Source organism: Canis lupus, chromosome 6, assembly GCF_048164855.1.
Source record: "Canis lupus baileyi chromosome 6, mCanLup2.hap1, whole genome shotgun sequence".
Classification (NCBI taxonomy): Eukaryota; Metazoa; Chordata; class Mammalia; order Carnivora; family Canidae; genus Canis; species Canis lupus.
In genome coordinates, this window is record NC_132843.1 from 15,618,523 (window position 1) to 15,637,534 (window position 19,012).

The window sequence follows — 19,012 nt, forward strand, 5'->3', positions numbered from 1 at the left end:
GTGGGATGGGGGAGGGTGTTCTTCTCTTGAAGTTGGTCAAGAGTTCCATGGATATTATTTAGATGTTGTCAATTTTATCTTACTTTTTGTTGTGGTTATTACCAACATCTTGGTTGTTTTGTAATATATTTGGTCTTTATTTCCCATTTTCTTGCCCTCCTCATTCAATTGGCTCAATGTCACGGATTCTCTTCTTAAAAATGAAACAATGCCAAATACGTCAGATTTTGTAAGTCTGCTCTGTTAGCGTATATTATATCTTCTTTCAATTTTTATTATTTGTGTTGCCCAAGGTCGTGGTTATGATTATTTCTGAAAACAAATATGTCTCAAGGCAGACACACCCTCGTTTGTAAATAATGGTTGTGTCACTTAAAGAGTATGTACAGCTTGGTAACCATTGGAATTAAAACAGCTCCTATCAACACTCTCTGGGAGGCCATGTAGGACCAGGGAGGCGTTTGGCTGGGCTCTGTCCTGTCCATGCTTGAGCCCCTGGGAGGCTGCCCTATGCCAGCTTCAGGCAGGCGTGTGGAGAATGCAGTGACAGTTCTGGTTCCATCCTTTGGGAAACTAGAGACAGGAAACACTACACGATATGCTATTAATAAAGGACAAAACCACTTGATGGTAATTAATATTATCCTCATGACTAAATATAGGTGTTAGCCAAGTTGTTTGGGCATGTTTGCTTCTTTTGGAGAAAACGTTATCTGGATTTGGCTTTTATCATTTTGCTATATTAATTCCAGCTTTACATTTTTGTGTGTGAAATGCTCTAAGAACATTGCCTCATACCGTCAGCTTAATTCCAAATGATCAACGTTGAAGCTGAGACTAAAGGACACCAAACATCTGGATATTCACAAACATTGTTTTTTGACTGAAGTTTTCATTTGTTAGTGATTTGCCAGCCCTCCTTGAGATCTGATTAACAACCATCATCAAAAAACTCCCTACGTAATCCATATAGATGTTATTCAAACTCAGAGTTTCTTTACAAAGAGTGAATTATTTGTATAGAAATAAGTGACCTGAAATGCTCCATTTCCATGTTCTATATTTAAATCCTCATTGTGCTCATTTGTGGACTTTGGGTCTGGCACTGGAGGTGCACAACTGAGATGGACCCCAGCCCCTGGGCGGTAGACCTCTCTATACACATGCACCACAGCCTGGACTCATGACTGGCTCAGGAAAGGCCTGCTCTAGGTACCACTGGCACAGCCAAGGGCTCTTGTTGGCAACATGAATCCAAATGGCAACTCTGAGTTCAGCTGGATTAGACCCTCATCAACAAAGAAAGCAGATCATGGAGCTGCTAGATGATCAATGGTCCCAGTGTATCTGGGGTTAGGAGCCTTCCCTGGACACAGGACTTACAATGCTAAAACTAGAACAATCCTGGGCAGACCAGCATGGCTCATCATTCTAGTGGGCTGCTGTGCCTTTGAGGATAGTTCCAAACATCACATGGAACCAGTAGGTGATAACCCAAACTGCCTTTCCTGTACCACCTCTCCTGTGTTGAGTTTGTTGAATTCCCTTTTTAGAAGATGCATATTATTTTTCTGGTGTTTAAAGCCCTACTGGTTCTTCAAGGTCAGGCTAAAATGTCACTGCCTTTGTGAAATCTCCCTCAATCCAACTCTCCAATTCAAATAGACTAGTTCTCTACTGGTGGAACAGACCCCCTGGTTCCAGGGTGGGTCCCCTCTGCACTTCTGAAATCCAGAAAGCTCCAAAAATGGAAAGCTTTTATGTAAGTTACTTGGCTGTAAAATCTTACCTTACTGATCTGAGGTTCTAGATAGTCTTTATTTGTCTCACTGATATGAATATTCATACTTTTTGTTGCATAAATATATTAATGTGTTTGATTACAGAGGGATATCCAGACACTGATGAGATGTTAGTTAATAAGTAATACATACGCTACACTGTCACTCTAGAATCTGAGAAAGTCCTGTATGCAGGTGGTCCTAAGATTTCAGATTAGGGGTGGTGGACTTGTACCTTTATAAGGGCACTGTTTCACTCGGCCTGTTTGTAATTAATTGTTTGCATATCTCTGAGCCTCAACTTCCTCAGCTATAAAATGAGAACAAGAATATTTGTTCTGACATATGAAAGAAAAAGTGTAGCAAACAAGTAAAAAACATTATTACTGTTACTTCTCTCATCATTCTTATCCTAATGTACTTTCCATTTTATTTATTTTGAGTCTCTGCAGAGAACTACTTCTTTCATAGCTAGTACTCAATAAACATCCTGAGACCTGTGTGTAGACACATGCTCAAAATGACAAGTTCATGAGTGATTTTCTCAGAGTCCTGTCTGGTAAGTCAAATTTAACATTAAATTGATCTACAACTTGGAGGGAGATGGGGATGGGAAAAAAACTGATCTACAGTGAATTTCCAGAAAATAGTCAAAATGTGGTCACTAAAATGTTGCCTCCGCCCTGTTGACTACATTCAGAGCCTGGGTTTGGAAGTAGCTGCTCATGGGGCATCCTTGAACTTGAATAAAGGGAAAATTTAATAGACCCTTTAGAACACATAGCAATAATTGCAGTTTATTTGAGGCCAATGAGAAGATGCCACAACAGAAGATGAGCTTGTTTGGCATTCAGCATTAAGAAATGAGGTGACTCATTTAGAGCAAAGCAACATTGTCAAAATGGGAATTTGACCGGAACAGTCTTATTCAAATTGTTGGTCTTTAAATCAAATACAATCTACTGCAATCTAAATCATGGGACACTATTTGAGTGATTCAACACAAATGCCAAGATGAGAGAAACTTGGAACAAAAATCTCTGTGTTTTCAAATATTGATACCTGATATCAGGAAGGCATTATTCTTACTCCTGAGCAATCTAGAAAAATAATTGTCACCCTTTTAAAGCCTGTTTTTTCATATATGACTAGCAAATAGCAGTAGTGTCTTTTTCAAATATAAAGGCATAGTATGGAAATTAGAGTTCAAAGGGACAGTGGAACCTCCTAACTCATGCAGAAATTCCTCCTTTAGCACCCTTTCCAGAAAGTCAATCACCTTCTCCTTGGCTTTGTTTGGGATGGAAGATCATTGACTCCAGAAGCAACTTTATTTTCCAGCAATTCTAGTTGTTAGAAAATGATTACTGACCTTGATTCAAAATCTTCCTTGTAACTCCTACTCTGTAGATTCAGTTGCATCTTCTACAATGTCTGAGGACCAAATATGTTTTTCTTCTCGTGATGGCAGTATCAACTTGGACTGTTTAGCTGAAGTGAACAGAATACTTAACAACCATAGTTAAACAAATAGAAGCTTGTCTTTCTCACAATGCAAAATGTCTGCAGGTTGAGAGTCCAGCTGGTAGAGTCTCAAAGATGCAGGTTCTGTCTATCTTCCTACACTGTCATTCTTAGCGCATTTTCTGCTGTATCTGCAGGTGGGAAGAAAGAAAGAACCAGGCAGTGAAAGGCATGCCAATCAACTCTTTTCTTCTTAAAAAGTAAGCAGAGAGCAGCCCAGGTGGCTCAGGGGTTTAACACCGTCTTCAGTCCAGGGTATGATCCTGGAGACCCGGGATCAAGTCCCACCGCAGGCTCCCTGCATGGAGCCTGCTTCTCCCTCTGCCTGTGTTTCTGCCTTGCTCTCTCTCTCTCTCTCTCTCTCTGTGTGTGTGTGTCTCTCATTAATAAATAAATAAAATCTTTAAAAAAAAATAAAAAGTAAGCAGAAACTTTCCTGGAAGCCTGATTTATCAGACTTCTCCTTAGCCAGAATTAGGTTCATGATCACCTCTAGACTGGCTGTAGGACATGAAATTACTATGGCCAGTTTAGATTCACTGTGCTTCTACTTTCAGGACCTGGGTGGAGCTTCTTCTTTCTGAGGTCAGGGGATCTCTCTGGCAACCTAAACCGATCTGTTTGGTTAGCAGAGAAGAAGGGGGTAGGATGGAGAGGATGAATGGTGGTGGTAGGGCCATAAGAACAGAACATGCCACAACCATGCTTCAAATATTCAAAGATTGCTCTCATATCTTCCTGTAATTTTCTCTCTTTGGGGTTAAAATGCACTGTTTTTTTCCCTCAATTCTCCTACCTATTTTTGTTGGCCTCCTGTGTATGGCTCTAGTGTGTGTCTGGCACCCAGCCCAGTCTTTCTGATGCGCCTGGCACCGGTGTGCAGTGCTGTAGGACTATCTCTCATGGGCAGACTCTGCATTTTCCATCCACATTGTTGGCTTTTGCAGCAGTCATTTCATGAGCTGGCTCTTACAGAGTTTGCTGTCAATTCTTAGGAATTGACATAGGAACTGCCCACAAATCAGATCATATTCAGTATCTGTGCAATTGATTAAAAAAAAAAAACTAAATGAGGGCTACAATGTGCTTATTTGGGGAATGAATGTATTAAAATACAGTAAGGATTTATTTTAGTTAATTTTAAACAGCTGTTCACTAATAAAATATCTTTAGAAGACTAAGACATGAATTTTATAAAGCCTTTTAAAAATTTTCTGAAAAATCCATAGGTAGCATTGATATATTTATTACTGCATATGGATTTAAAAGAAAAACTGTCACCTCTTTATGTTTCTTTTGCTTTTCCTAAAACCCTTTTTTTCTGAGACATTTTTGTGTGCTACAATCAAGCCACACCAAATCAATTTGATTTATGCTGTAACAGAGTAGAAAATAGAAAGTAGGGCACAATGACTTTAGTATGTTCAATAATATGTATATAATGGAGAACTAATACTTTTGGAAGTATATTATTTCATGAAATTTTAAGAAATATGGAATTCTCGTTCTAGGTGCTTTCTGGTCTGAAGCATTTTTATCCAATATAGGATTAGTATGTCTTGAAAAGCAGAAGTGTTAACAGTTATACTGTAACGATCACATTTGGTTTTGTGACACCTTGCATATATCCAGTCATCTCTAGGGTTGTCATAAAATATTTATTATCAATGTCAATGATTTCAAGTCACTTTAATTATATATAGATGAATAGGTATAGATAAAACTACATAAATAGATGACACATGACATTCTGGGGGATATTATGAAAGTCTGTATCCAGAATAGGGTACCGAATATCCAAACCATCATAAATCAGTTACATATTGTAATGTGGCTTTATAAACATCACAATTACTCACTCCCATAATAAGTGTGGGTCATAAGGGCTGTCAAGAATATGTTCTGAACATTAGAATTTCTTGACAATCTGTAAGATTCTTCTTATTAAATCTATAAAGAAGCCATAGAGATGGTGACAATAATATTTATTTCACAAAGCTTATGAGAGCTTTTTAAGCAACCTAGAAAGAACAAAGTTGGCATCCAAACTCATATACAAAATTGAAAGAATCATGTGTTTGCAGACTTTTAAAAGTGTACTGTTGTTAGAGGAATGTGAACATGATGGTATTCTGTGAGTTATGCCAATGTGTTGAAATGAATATATATAATAACAAATAAAAAAACAGAATTCAAAACAATATGTACACAAACGGTACTTCCAATCATATAAAATAGATGTATAACCTTAAACGTAGTCAGGGAATGCATAGAGATATAATTAACAGTTCAGTAGGTTCTTTCAGTATTTTTCAAAACTAAGTTACTGGCTCACTCTGGCTATGGTTGAGTGAGGAGAGTGGCAAATTTTGTCCCTGAAAAACAATTATAAGCATGGGCAAAGTGAAAAAGACAAGAACCCATTCAGCACTCCAGAACTCAACAAAAGTTACAATAATCTGAGAAGCATTTATGCCTGAAATGCTGCTAAACATTAAGAAATGGGGTAATCTGTGGCAGTCTGGCCTGTGGATGCTATTTCTCCCTCACTCACGTGCCCACATGCTCAACCCACCCCAGTTCTGGGGTTCTCCCAGGACCAGGTTTTGCCAGATGGGTACTGGCAGTTGCTCCACCGCAGTCAAAAGGGGCTCACTTGATTTGGTGGTATTGGTGGTGTTGTTGGAAATAACCATGTCAGAGGCTGGTGACTGATCATGCTGCTGGCTTCAGTCTGAGGGTGCAGTAGGGGCTGGGACAAATATGCCTGCCCAAGGTTGCCTGGCTACATAGCAGGACAAGGAAAGAGCTCAAGTCAGCCGTAATCCTGACCAATCCTGAGCCAATGAACAGACACAGAGGAGACATAACAGGGCCCAGTGGAAAGTAATGCCTGGGAAGACTGGAAAATACCTTGATTTTTGAATTTTCTGCTCTACCCACACACAAATCCATTGATAAAGCACAGAGGCTTACTGGCTTGAGATAGTTGAGTATGATCTCTCTACATTGGATGACTATTATGTTGTGTAAACATAGGAAGCCAGTCTTAACAATAATAAAGAAAATAAATGCATCCAAAAGTTCTTCTTTGAAGAGAGAGAGAGAGAGAAAAGAAATACAAAGGCAAATTTTTAGTTAAACTCACCAGAAAAACAGGAAGAAGACACAAATCTCCAAAATCAGGACTGGAAGAGGAGACATCACTGCTCACCCTACAGAAATTAAAAGAATCATAAGACGGTAAGAGGGGCATCTGGGCACTCAGTCACTTGAGCATGTGACTCTTGATTTTGACTCTCAGGTCACCGTTTCGGGGTTGTGAGATAGGCCCCTGAGTTGGGCTCCATTCAGTGGGGAGTCTACTGGAGATTCTCTTCCTCTCCCTTTACTGCTCCTTCTACTCAAGCTCTCTCTCTCTCTCAAATAAATATATTCTTTATATATATGTATATATATGAATTATAAGCAAATATTATAAACAAGCTTATGCCAATAAATTAAAATACTTAGATGAGTGAACTTTGGCACTTTGTGTCTTTTAAGGAATTGGTTCCTTTAATCAAACATGTAAGGAAGAAACAATGCCAGTTATATGCAATGTCTTCCAGAAAAACAGAAGAGAAGGCTCATGTTATGAGGGCAGCATTACCCTGATATCAAACTTAGACAAAAATATAGCAAGAAAGGAGAACTACAGACCAATATTCCTCATAAACATGGATAAAAACATCCTCAAAATGTTAGCAAATTTAATCTAGTAATGCATTAAAAGAAAAACACATTATGACCAAGTAGAGTTTATCTCAGGAATAAAGCCTGGTTCCTTCAATATTTGAAATTCAGTTTGTGTAACCATGATATTAACAAACTAAAGAAGAAAAGCCACATGATTATCTTAACAGATGCAAAAACGCGTTTGAAAAAATTCAACATCAATTTGTGTTTTAAAATGTCAGGAAATAGAGGGAAATTTCCTTAATCTGATAAACAGTATCAACAAAGAATCCACAGCTAACATACTTAATGGTGAAAGACTGAAATGCTTTTCCCCTAAGGTCAGGGATAAGGCATCATACTGGAAGTCCTAGCCACTATAGGCAAGGGAAACCAATTTAAAAATTCATATTGGAAGGGAAAAAAATTAACTGTTTACATTTACAGATGGCATGATTGCCTACATAGAAAACCATAAGGAATTGGAGCACCTGGGTGGCTCAGTGGTTGAGCGCCTGCCTTTGGCCCAGGTCGTGGTCCCGGGGTCCTGGAATAGAGTCCTGCATCAGGCTCTCCAAGGGACCCTGCTTCTCCCTCTGCCTATGTCTCTGCCTCTCTGGGTCTCTCATGAATAAATAAATAAATTCTTTAAAAAATAAAAGGAAAGAAAATTGTAAGGAATTTTTTAGAAAGCTCCTGGAATTAACAAGCTTAGCAATGTTCACATATACACAGTTAACATACAAAAACTATCATATACTAATGTACTAAAATGGACATTTGCAAATAGAAATTACAAAAATAAAACCAATAATAGCTTTAAAAAAGAAAATAGTTAATTACAAATCTAGCAAAATATATGCAGGATTGGCATGCTGAAAATAACAAAATATTGATTACAAAATCAACAAAGGCCTAAGTGAATGGAAAAATATACTTTGCTTATCGATTGGAAGACTCAATATTATTAAGACAGTGATTGTCCTCATATTGAATAGAGATTTAATGCAATCCCATGAAATATATCAAAAGGATTTTTGTAGATATAAACAGGTTGGTCCTAAAATTTTTCTGCCAAAGGACAAAGATAACCAAAATAGTTTTGAAAATGAACAAATTTGGAGGGCTCCCTGATCTGAAGACTTACTGTAAAACCATAGTCATCAAGGCAGTGTGGTATGGCCAAAAGAATAAACACATAGATAAATGAAATAGGATAACAAGTGCAAAAATAAGGGGTGCCTGGCTGGCTCAGTCAGTAGAGCATGAGACTCTTGATCTCAGGGTCATTGGCGCAAGCCTAACATTGGGCATAGAGTTTATGTAAAAAAAAAAAAAAAAGAACCACACACATATGGTCAATTGATTCTTGCCAAAAGTGCAAAACAATTCAATGGAGAAAGGATTATATTTTCAACAAATGCTGTTAAAATAATTGGGCATTCATTTATGAAACAAGAACTTTGACCTAAACTTTATAACTTTTACAAAAATGAAAATGGATCATACATCTAAGTGAAAGACAAAACCATAATGCTTTTAGTAGAAAATCTTTGTGACCTCAAGTTAGGCAGAAGTTTTGTAGATATAATAGTGAGACCATGATTGATAAAGGAAAAACATTGAAACATTGATAAAATGGACTTCACCAAAATTAAAATCTTTTGCTCAGAGTGAGCCACTGCTAAGATAATACAACGACCAGCTACTGACTGGGTGAAAATACTTGAAATCATGTATCTGATAAAGGACTTGTATCTAGAATATATAAAGAACTTTCAAAATGCAATAATAAGAAAAACTCTCAGTTATATAAATCAACTAAAAAATTTAACACTTCACCAAACAAGATATGTGAATAGTAATAAGTACTTGGAAGGATGCTCAATATCATTAGTCATAAGGATATGCAAATTAAACCATAAGGAGATACTACTACATACTTATTAGAATGGCTGAAAAACTTTCAATCAAATAAACAAATGTGACAAGATCAAGCACTGGTGAGCGTTCAAAGTAGTTGAACTTTCATATATTGCTGGTAGGAATGCAAACTAGTATGGCCATTCTGGAAAACCTGTTTGGCAATTTCTTATAAAGGTAAGTATGAAAAAAAAAAAAGTTAAGTATGCATTGACCAGATGACCCAGTAATTATACTCTCAGATATTTAACCTATAGTTATGGTCACACAAAAACCTGTATGTGAATTTTATAGCAGCACTATTCATGACAACCAAAAACTAGAAACAACCAAAAATGTGGTGACAATCAAAAAAGACATTTGACTTGTTTCTAGTTTTTGGATAATTCACTGTTGAAGGCAAGGGCCATCCTGAACATTGTAGGATATTTAGCAGCATCCTTGGTCTCTACTCAGTTACTAGCAGTGAATTATCCAGCCTTAAATTTCAATAGTGCCTTTATTGAGAAACTGCTTTAAGATACCTGAGTGTACTAGGGCCATACTCAGTGGTGCTTGACAACTGCCTCTGATTACTTTTTACTATTCTGTCTTCCTTGCTCTCCATCATCCTGAATTCCTATTTACTTCTAATGTAGAACTCTTCAGCTATTCCTTTTTTTCCTCATCCCCAATGGGTTACGTTTTCAGACTCATACCTCCATCTCAAGAGGTTTAATAAAGTATCTTCCTAAGCAAATGCACAATACACTCTCTCTAAGAGGAATTTTGTTGCCATTTGTTAAGATAATAATCATTTTCAGCTTGTTATACACCCATATCCACTGAATTATACTTGGGGTACTACAGTGGGTATATTTTTGTCATATGCTTTTTTTCACATAATAAAGAATCATGAATATTTTCCCATTGCTTACCTAATAGGATGTTGCTTGCCAAATGTTCCTGGTTTTCCCTTCTTTAAGGACGTAATAGTATAAAACCTCCTCACACCCTTGCAATGGGTGGGGCCATGTGCCTAGTTTTATTAAATGAGTTGAGAATGGAATTGACACATAATTTCTAGGACAGAGTATTTAATTGCTTATTTGATAACTTTCAGAGGTTTTTATTTCCTTATGGTAACTTGACTAGCAATGTTTGAGATTAACTAATCCATCAACATGGATATCTGAGGGACCATGATGAAAAGAGGCCCTTGTTGATGTGATCGTACAATGTGGCATGAGAAAGAAATAGACTTCTGCTATTTTAAATCATTGGAACTCTGGGGATGTTTGTTTCTGCTGTATGACCTAGCCTGTCCTGATTGATACATCTAATATCTATTTATCACTTCCGTTTAGAGGCTTACTTCTAACCATCAGATAAAGGTAACTATATCTAAGATCAAGGGGGTTTGTCTTCTTTGGTCTACCCTAATAACCATCTTGTTCTTCTTCCAGTGGTTAGGTTAGGGATAAGCATATGACTCCCTTCTAAGGCATAATGGGAGATCAGCTCGGGGCTCCTGAGAAAAGTTTCCCTGATCCTAGATAAGACACTTGAAGAGAGAGTATTTAGAGCTTCTGGACATTGCTGTATTTGGATATGGTGCCTGAAATCTTGTCACCATCTTGAAACAGTGAAGCAAATCTGACCCACTAAGGATGGCAGAGCAGAGTGATGGAAAGAACCTGGTTCTTGATGACATTATTGAGGCCTGGAATCAACCAACCTGAAACTTGTCTTAGACTTCCTGATATGTGCCATAATAAAAGTCCTGATTTTCAAGTCCATTTCAGTCAGTGTTTTATGTTACTGAAAACATCCAAAGTGATCTATCGTTTAGCTGACTTCCACAATGTTGATTTAATTGTCTGTAAAGCATGTCTAGACTGTAATATATTTAATTAACTTCCTGTGACCTAACATTTAGGTAGTTTTCCATTTTCAGCCACTATAATATAAAGAAGGTTGGGTCCCTCTCTGCAAATAGTGCCAAATAAAAGTTACAAGCATTTTTTCTTCTTTCTAAGAGTGGGAGGCCTGTCTCCCTTTGAACCAGATCTTTATTCATTCACCCACTCATTTATATTTTTTTGTGGGAGTCTCAAGATAGAACAATAACTTAGAACTGACAAGATCCTGGTCATCGTGTAGCTCATAAGAACTTGTCTTCCTTTGATTTGGTAAAACCAACTGATGATGCTTTGGTTACATAAATGTGAAACTAATCCCACCCCACTGGTTCAAGAAAAGATGACAGCCAATGGACTGATTGAGAATTGAAGTGTTTTGATTAGAAATATAAAGTTAGCATGTATTTTAACATAAAGAGATGGCTCCAGACTTTGTAACGTCTTAGGGAAATCCACGATTTTCTATGTATGAATTTAAATGACCTATTCGTTTAATTATTCTGCTGTTTATATTAATTAATTAATTAAATTTATTTATTCATGAGAGACACACAGAGAGAGATGGAGACATAGGCAGAGGGAGAAGCAGTCTTCTTGCAGGGAGCCCGATGCAGGACTCGATCCCACGACGCCAGGATCACAAATCGAGCCAAAGGCAGACACTCAACCCCTGAGCCATCCAGGTGTCCCTATTCTGTTGTTTTTAAAACCAGTTAATTGAGGCATAATTGACATACAGACACATAATTTGATGCGTTTGGAGATAAGTATACACCCATGAAGCCATCATCATCATGCCCAGAAAACAAAACACAATGAATGATTATTAATGAATTATCACCTTATACCTGCTAGGATGTATTGGCAAGGATGTAGAGAAAAAGGAACCCTTTTGGGAATGGCATATGGTGCAGCCACTATGGAAAATAATATGGAGGTTCCTCCAATAATTAAAAATAGAAATACTGTTTGATGAAGCAACGCCACTTCTGGGTATATGTCCAAAGGAATTGAAATCTGTCCCTTGAAGAAATATCCGCATTCCCATGTTCATTGCAACATTATCTACCATAGCCAAGATATGGAAACAACATAAATGCCTACCAACAGATGAATGGATAAAGAGGATGTGAGACTGGTATTTATATAATAGTAAAATATTCAATCTTACAAAAGAGGGAAATCATGTCATTTGCAAGAAGATGTATAGACCTGAGGGACCTTATGCTAAATGAAATAAGTCAGAGATAGACAAATATTGTGTGATCTCACTTATATGTGGAATATAATATAGTCAAACTCATGGCAGCAGATAGTAAACTGGTGGCAGGAGGAATGGGGAAACAGGGAGATAGTGGTCTAAGGGCACAAAGTTGCAGTCATGCAGGAGGGATAGGTTCTGGAGAGCTACTACAGTTCAATGTAAGACTGCAACTAACAATGCTATATTGTATAGTTAAAAATTTGGTAACAGGGTAGATCTTATCGTAAGTGCTCTTACCACAAAAGGAAAAAGCAAAATACAACATAATAAAAAATAATAAATGGTTATTTCTTCATCAAAGATTGTATGTTCTTATTGTGTATCATCTAGGAAAAGTTGAGGGCTAGACTAGTAGGAACAGTATAGCTTGCCTGAGTATATGGGCACAGAGGGAGATACTATAAACATAGGAACGAATTCCTGAGAAGACTGAGATTAAATTAAAAAGTTTTAAAAAAAAGTTGTCTCCACAAACTTTTTTTTTCTCATTCTCTAAAGATTTATCATTTCCAAATCACAGTGAAAGGAACTTGAGTAATTTACCAATTTTGTTTCCCATTACATGCCTTGGAGATACCTCAGGAAAAACCAGTATCTGACTCAACAGAGTAACATTTGCAGAGGTGCCTGGGTGAACTTAGTCGCTTAAGCGCCACCTGCCTTCATCTCAGGTCATGATACCAGGGTCCTGGGATCAAGCTCCCTGCTCAGCGGGGAAACTGCTTCTCCCTCTGCCTCTCTCTGTCCCTACTTCTTGCTTGTGCTCTCTGCTCTCAAAAAATAAATAAATAAAAATCTTTAAAAAAAATAACACTTGCAGGATGTACATTGTGGTGACTGTACTGAGATTGATTGTTACAGACATATTAAACTCTTTGTAAAATACATTTAAATGTATTAAATGGTTGCATCCTGTTTATACAGAACATCGATCCAATAACAAAAATAGAGAATAGCAGCTGGAAATTTATCTCATTCAATGTTCAGAGTTAAAAGGGTTAACCATTCATTCCATTATTTTCTGCAGATATGTTCTTTTTTAATATTGAAATCTGATGGCAATTAAATTCTGAGGTTTTTCCAAGCTACTATATGAAGAGGATGCTGAAGGCCATCACTCTGCTTCAGCAGACTGCATCATACGGACTCTTCCATTCATCAGTTCTATCAGTTCTGGCCGCTTCCAAAATATCCCCAAGAATCCAGTTTTATATCTGTCCAGGAAGTTGGGTGCCGAGGATCGGATATCAGTACAGGTACATTTAAGTGGCAAGATTATAGTCAACAGACTCTGAAAATGGAAAGTGGCAGACATAGCAAAGCTGGTGAAGCCCCAGCCACCTCACCCTTCCAGGCCCAGGAAAGAAGAAGCGTCTACACAAGCTGGTGCATAAGCAGCAGCTGTGGTGTCACATGGAACATGGCTGTCTGGAGATGCTTCATATTTCTGCCTCCTCTTTGCTGCATGATCTTGGACAAGTCACTCTGAGTCCCAATATCCTCATCAATCAAATGTAGACAAAAATGAAAACATTTACTTCATTGGATTATTTTGAAAAAAAAAAAAAGCCTCATAATGTATGTGAAAAAAACATTATTAACTTGGGATACATATCACTTTTAGTTATTGTTTGTTTTGGAGGGGGTTGGTTAAATGAAAAATACTACTAAGGTTGAGTTCCCAGATATGGGTCGTAAAAAACATGTCTCTATTTTTTACTGTTCAATAATACACAGTCATCACTGAAAAGTAAAAACACCAAACACATGCATGTTTACGCACCCTCACCTCTCCAATGGCAGTGTTTCATTGACACCGGCTTGCCCTTGGCTTCCGAGCAATGAAAGGCAGTGACATTGTACTTCCCTTCTTTATAAGGGATGTACATCTATCACCACTATCCTTAAGCCCTCTTTCCTTGTAATTTTTCTTAGGAAATCCTTCACTCAGGTTGTATTTTATTCTAGAAATTTGAGCATTTCTTTTACAAGTATTTAAATTATTAGTCCATCTGGAGTTAATCTGACATAGGGTGGGAAAGATGTGTCATATTTTTGCAAATGCTAATCCATTTACAAAATAGATATCTTTGCAAATGGCATTCAACACCAGTTATTGAATGACCCTGACTTTCATCACTGATTTGAGTTGCAAATATTTCCATATACTAAGTTACTAAAAATATTTGAGAAGGTTTTTGGATGAGACATTCCATTGAATTGTCTGTTCTTTGCCCATTCACTTTCACATATTTTAATTAACTTTATACAAACTTTCCTATCTAATGGGTGAGGCCCTCAACTTTCTTTTCCATCATCAATTGTCTTTTTAGCATGCTTATTCTTTCTGAACATCTTTAGAGTCTTTTTATTTTATATTCTAGATATCTATGAAAATACAAAAAAAAAATCTCCAAACTCTCAATTTAAAGGTGACTGACAATGTGATACCAGAAGCAGGATGTACGATTTATAAATTCTAAGGAAATTGGAGCTGTATTTAGAAAACCTCCCATCATCCACTTGAAAGATTCCCTAGCTTTGCTGCTCTGAATATACACACCTTTATTACTGCAATTAATTTGCATTTTATTTTTCTAAATGTTGGCTTCCCCATCAGAGTCTGAGCTCATTTGAGGCAGGGGCTATTTCTTAAGTATCTTTTGTACCATTGCACATTGATGGGGACATAATACATGCTCAAAAAAATGTTCAGAGAATCAATTCATGGTACACAAAACTCTTCTGTTTGGCAATTCCATGGCCATATTTTCCCCCTGTCTTTGCTGGAGGGCAAGATCCTGGGGCACCCAAGGCTCACCCCCCTCAAAGGTGAGGTTTTCCTCCCCAACCTGGCACAGGTTGGCAAATGTTGACTTCTTCCATATTCACTTCTCTCTCCCCATGTTAGGATGTGAAAAACAAGGCCTCATGTAGTCTGCTAACATTTTCATAAGAAAACCAAGGTGGCTACTGGGAGGATGTGACAAGCAAAAATGAAAACAGTTCCAAACTGCCCAGGTGGAGACTGACTCCCTGAAATGACCTCATCTAGGCCAGGGTACCTGACCTAATTTTTGTTGAAGAGTGCAGAAATGGGGCCTTCGGTATGACTTTGAAGCCTGGAGTCTCTGGAGGACATTAGGAAGGAGGTGCAAGTGGATGGCCCTGGGTGAAGAGGCCAGGAATAGCACATTATTCTTCGGAAATTGATCTCCCTCGGGTTTGCTTTAAAATGTCACGGGGAGCTTTCCTTTTAGAGTTTCTGGGTAGCCCCACATGTCAGATGAAGAACCAGAGGTTTCTCTTGCAGCACAGGATTCACTGGTCAAACTGGTCACAGAAGGCCCTTTGAGCACGGACAGCTGTAGGGATGCCCTGGTGGAAGATAACGTACACCTGTGTTGATGCAGACTCCTCATTTGTGGTCAGTTGAAACTCCTGAAGTGTCACATTTAAAGGAGGAAAGAAAATAAAATCATGTGACTGAGCTCTCTCTCTCTACTGTCTTCTCACTTTTTCATAGCAGTTTGGGGGAGCTTAAGGTTGAACTTCAGAGAATCTCCTAAAACCCACAGGAAGTCAGGCCTGAGGCTGGAGACAGTTTGGGGGCTTCTCATGCTTCTGCCAAGGACACCTTTGCCAAAAGCCCTCCAGGGGATCTCTAGGACAGAACTCACACGTCCTGAGCACAGAAGTTCCCACACTTCCTTCAGGTCCTCCTTCCCTGAGTGCTTCCAAACATTCCCAGCCCGCCTGAGATGAAGAGGCCAGATTCTGACCCAGCTGGATCCTTATGGACTGGGCCTAATTCAGCTTCCTGCTTTGCTAGTTTTCCTGGTGTTTGTTTGCAAAGGAAACCTTGATTGCACAGCCTGTGGGAGGGAATATTCTCTCGGGCTCTTAGGGCCTGTTGCTTCTGTGGAAAGACAGGCACAGTACAATCAAGGCTTTCTTCTCTAGTATAGGGAACAAGGCTTTAGGGACTTCTTTTGGATTGGGGCAGGTACAGAAAGCTCAAGGGCCTGGGGTCAGCAACCTTAGGGGTGGCTGTGCTGCCCTCTAGGAGTTGCCCTTGGACCTCAGGTTGTAGGAAGCTGTACCTTACAGCCTGAAGCCCTGCCTCACTGTAGACAGTCAGCTTTGACCAAACTCTCAGCTTTGCAGCAGAGGGGTGAGCTGAGGGCCACCTGTGCTGATTATGCCACATTAATTCTGGCAACCAGTAGGGTGACATGTTGGAGCGATCTCCCCCTCTCTCCCATACAAGAACAGATAACAGTTGAACATCATATGAACACCCGTGTCTGCCTCTTGGAGCCCTGGAGCTGAGGAAGGAACAAATGTCCAAGGGCTTTCCATGATTCTCTGCTCAGGTCCCACTGTGCTCTCATTCTCCTCAGAGGAAAGTGACTGGCACTCACCCAGCGCCCATGTGTGCTTGGCCTCAGGTATTACCTTGTTTCAATCTTACAAACCATACAACATTGTAACCTAGGTAGTACTAGCACTCATTTCCCCTTTTCATTCCTTTTTGTTATTTTTATCAAAGAAGAAACTGAGGTCCAGAGAGGCACAGAGGCTTGTCCATGGTCACAGAGCAGAACTTGCATCATGTCACATGCTTACAGGAGGTCTAGAAATGCTTGCTGGTGGTGAGATTTAATTTAAAGCCAAATAAAAGACAGGTTACCTTGTGGTTTCTTTCATTCATTATTTATTTGTTTACTACCTCTCAGGAACAAAGCGTTAAGTTTTAACATCCAGCCAATTCATCATTCCTTGTAAGAGCTGTGTCTATTTTAGTTTTTAATTTTTCTCTTTTTCTCTCATCCCCATTGTTTTCTCCCCTGGAGGCACCACCACTCCTATGTTTGGTACGTGTCCTTGGGTATGCGTCCTTGAAAATATATGTGTAGCATCATTTTACATAGAAATGTGTGTTAGATTGTATACATAGCATTGTGCGAAACATTTTATTCTATTTCCTATTTTTTGTTTAAAGATTTTTTTTAAATTTTAATTTCTCTGTACGTGGCTTTAGGTCCACCTAGTTCGCGGCTTCTGAGTGCTGTGTGGTATTCCACGGTGTACATCTGCATTCCCCCAATGATGGGTACCTGGACCACCTCCACCTCTACCTCGCCACTGCACAAATAATGGTGGTGAGCATCCCTGAACATGTGAGAGCTTTTCAGGGGGAAATGTCAAGTCTCTGTACTTTCTGTTGCAGGTCAAAGCATGAAAGGAGAGCTGGACAGCTGGAGATGGTGTAATATTTATTTTACATGCAACCAATAGGAACTGGAGGGCATCCCCCATTAAAGGGACTACTTTACAAAGAGAACCATTAAAATGAATGTAAATCACAGTAGCCTCGGGGACTGTTTAATAACAATCTGACTTTTTATTGGGTGAGCAGGAGATGTGCCAGCTTTCTCCTTACCGAGTCTTCTGGATCTTTTGCAGAGAGAGATTCTATCTGAAATGCTATGGAGATTACCGAGGGCAGAGGGCTGCTCAGGGAGTAATGGCCATAAATCCAATTAGTAACTCACTTTCTCTTTTGCCACAGGCTCCATTTCGTCCAAACACATGGGAGATAATTCCATGCTCTGGAACCTGGTAAATCCTGGGGGCTCCATGATATCCTGCCACCAAGACACAAAGGTTTCTTGCATGGGAAAAGGACTGGAATGATACACACTAAACCATAATTCTAGAGTGGAATGGTGTGGGTGCCTTGTCACACTTTATTCTGTATGCTTGTGTATCGCTTCTGACAAAAGGGTGTTCCTGTCTCATTCGTGAAATAAGGAAAAGGAAGAAAAACTTCAGGGATTTCTAGAGACATTTAGCAAGACTAGAGATAACAGGATTCCCCCTTCTTTCTGACTGAGAATACTAAGGCAGCAGGGCTGCCAAGAAAGTTAGGGGATCCTGCTCCAAATAAGGAGGGCTGACACAGCTTGTGTTTCTTGACTCCTCCGAGTCAGTCCTGGGTCTGCAGGTGAGATCAATCAGCAGAGCACCAGGGGCTTGAGGAGCCCAAGGACTGAGTCAATTAAGTGTCTTGGATTCCAGAGCACTACTTGGTTGAGAACTTGCATACTTCATAAACCAGATTCTTTAATGACGAATTTTTATGATCCAAAGCAAAGAATTGAGATGACTGGGGTAAAAATAAAATGTTTACTTATTTTATTTTAATTTGGTGTTTAAAAGAATATTGCATAACTGTTTCGCTTCTTTCTCCTTTGAGATAAAAAAGATGCACTTTGAGAACTGCTCATCTAGAGGATGGACACAATCATATAGGGTTCTTTATTTCTCTTGTTATGTATCTTTTAGAAGATGCTTCCTAGGGTTTGCAGTTTCGTTAAAATGATTGAAATCAAAATATGAATGACCAAACCATACTTTTGCTGAGTTTATAGAAAAAACACAAAGGATTTGGGTTTGAATCTCGGACTTGTCATTTACTAACAACCTTGAATAAGTGATCTAACACTCTGAAGCTTTAGTTTATTATCTTAAAAATAATATGAATAATATGTAATTCATAAGAGTTTTGTGAGGAATGAATAAGATACTGTAGGAAGAACTTTCAGTACAATGGCTTGCACACAGTAAGCTCTCAATAATGATACCTGTAGTATTTTAACAGGCGCATATTTATTATTATTACTTTCCCTAGTATGACTCCAGGGATCATTGAGGTATTTCCTGGGTACACTAATACCCCGAATTCTTCAAAAGCAGAGCCTGAGACAAGGATTTGTGTGCAGGATGTTTATTCAGAAGGTGATCTCAGGAAGTGCCATGAGGAAGTGAATCCAGAAAGAGAAGAAAGCCAGTACGTGTATCTCTATAGGCAACTGGACACAATCCTGGGGACCTCC

General features: G+C 38.7%; 1 pseudogene; it reads right to left on the minus strand.

Annotated features, from left to right (window-relative positions):
- Positions 1-13,198: 13,198 nt before the first annotated feature.
- LOC140634654 (protein kish-A pseudogene) lies at positions 13,199-13,425 on the minus strand (annotated as a pseudogene).
- Between the last annotated feature and the right edge of the window lie 5,587 nt (positions 13,426-19,012).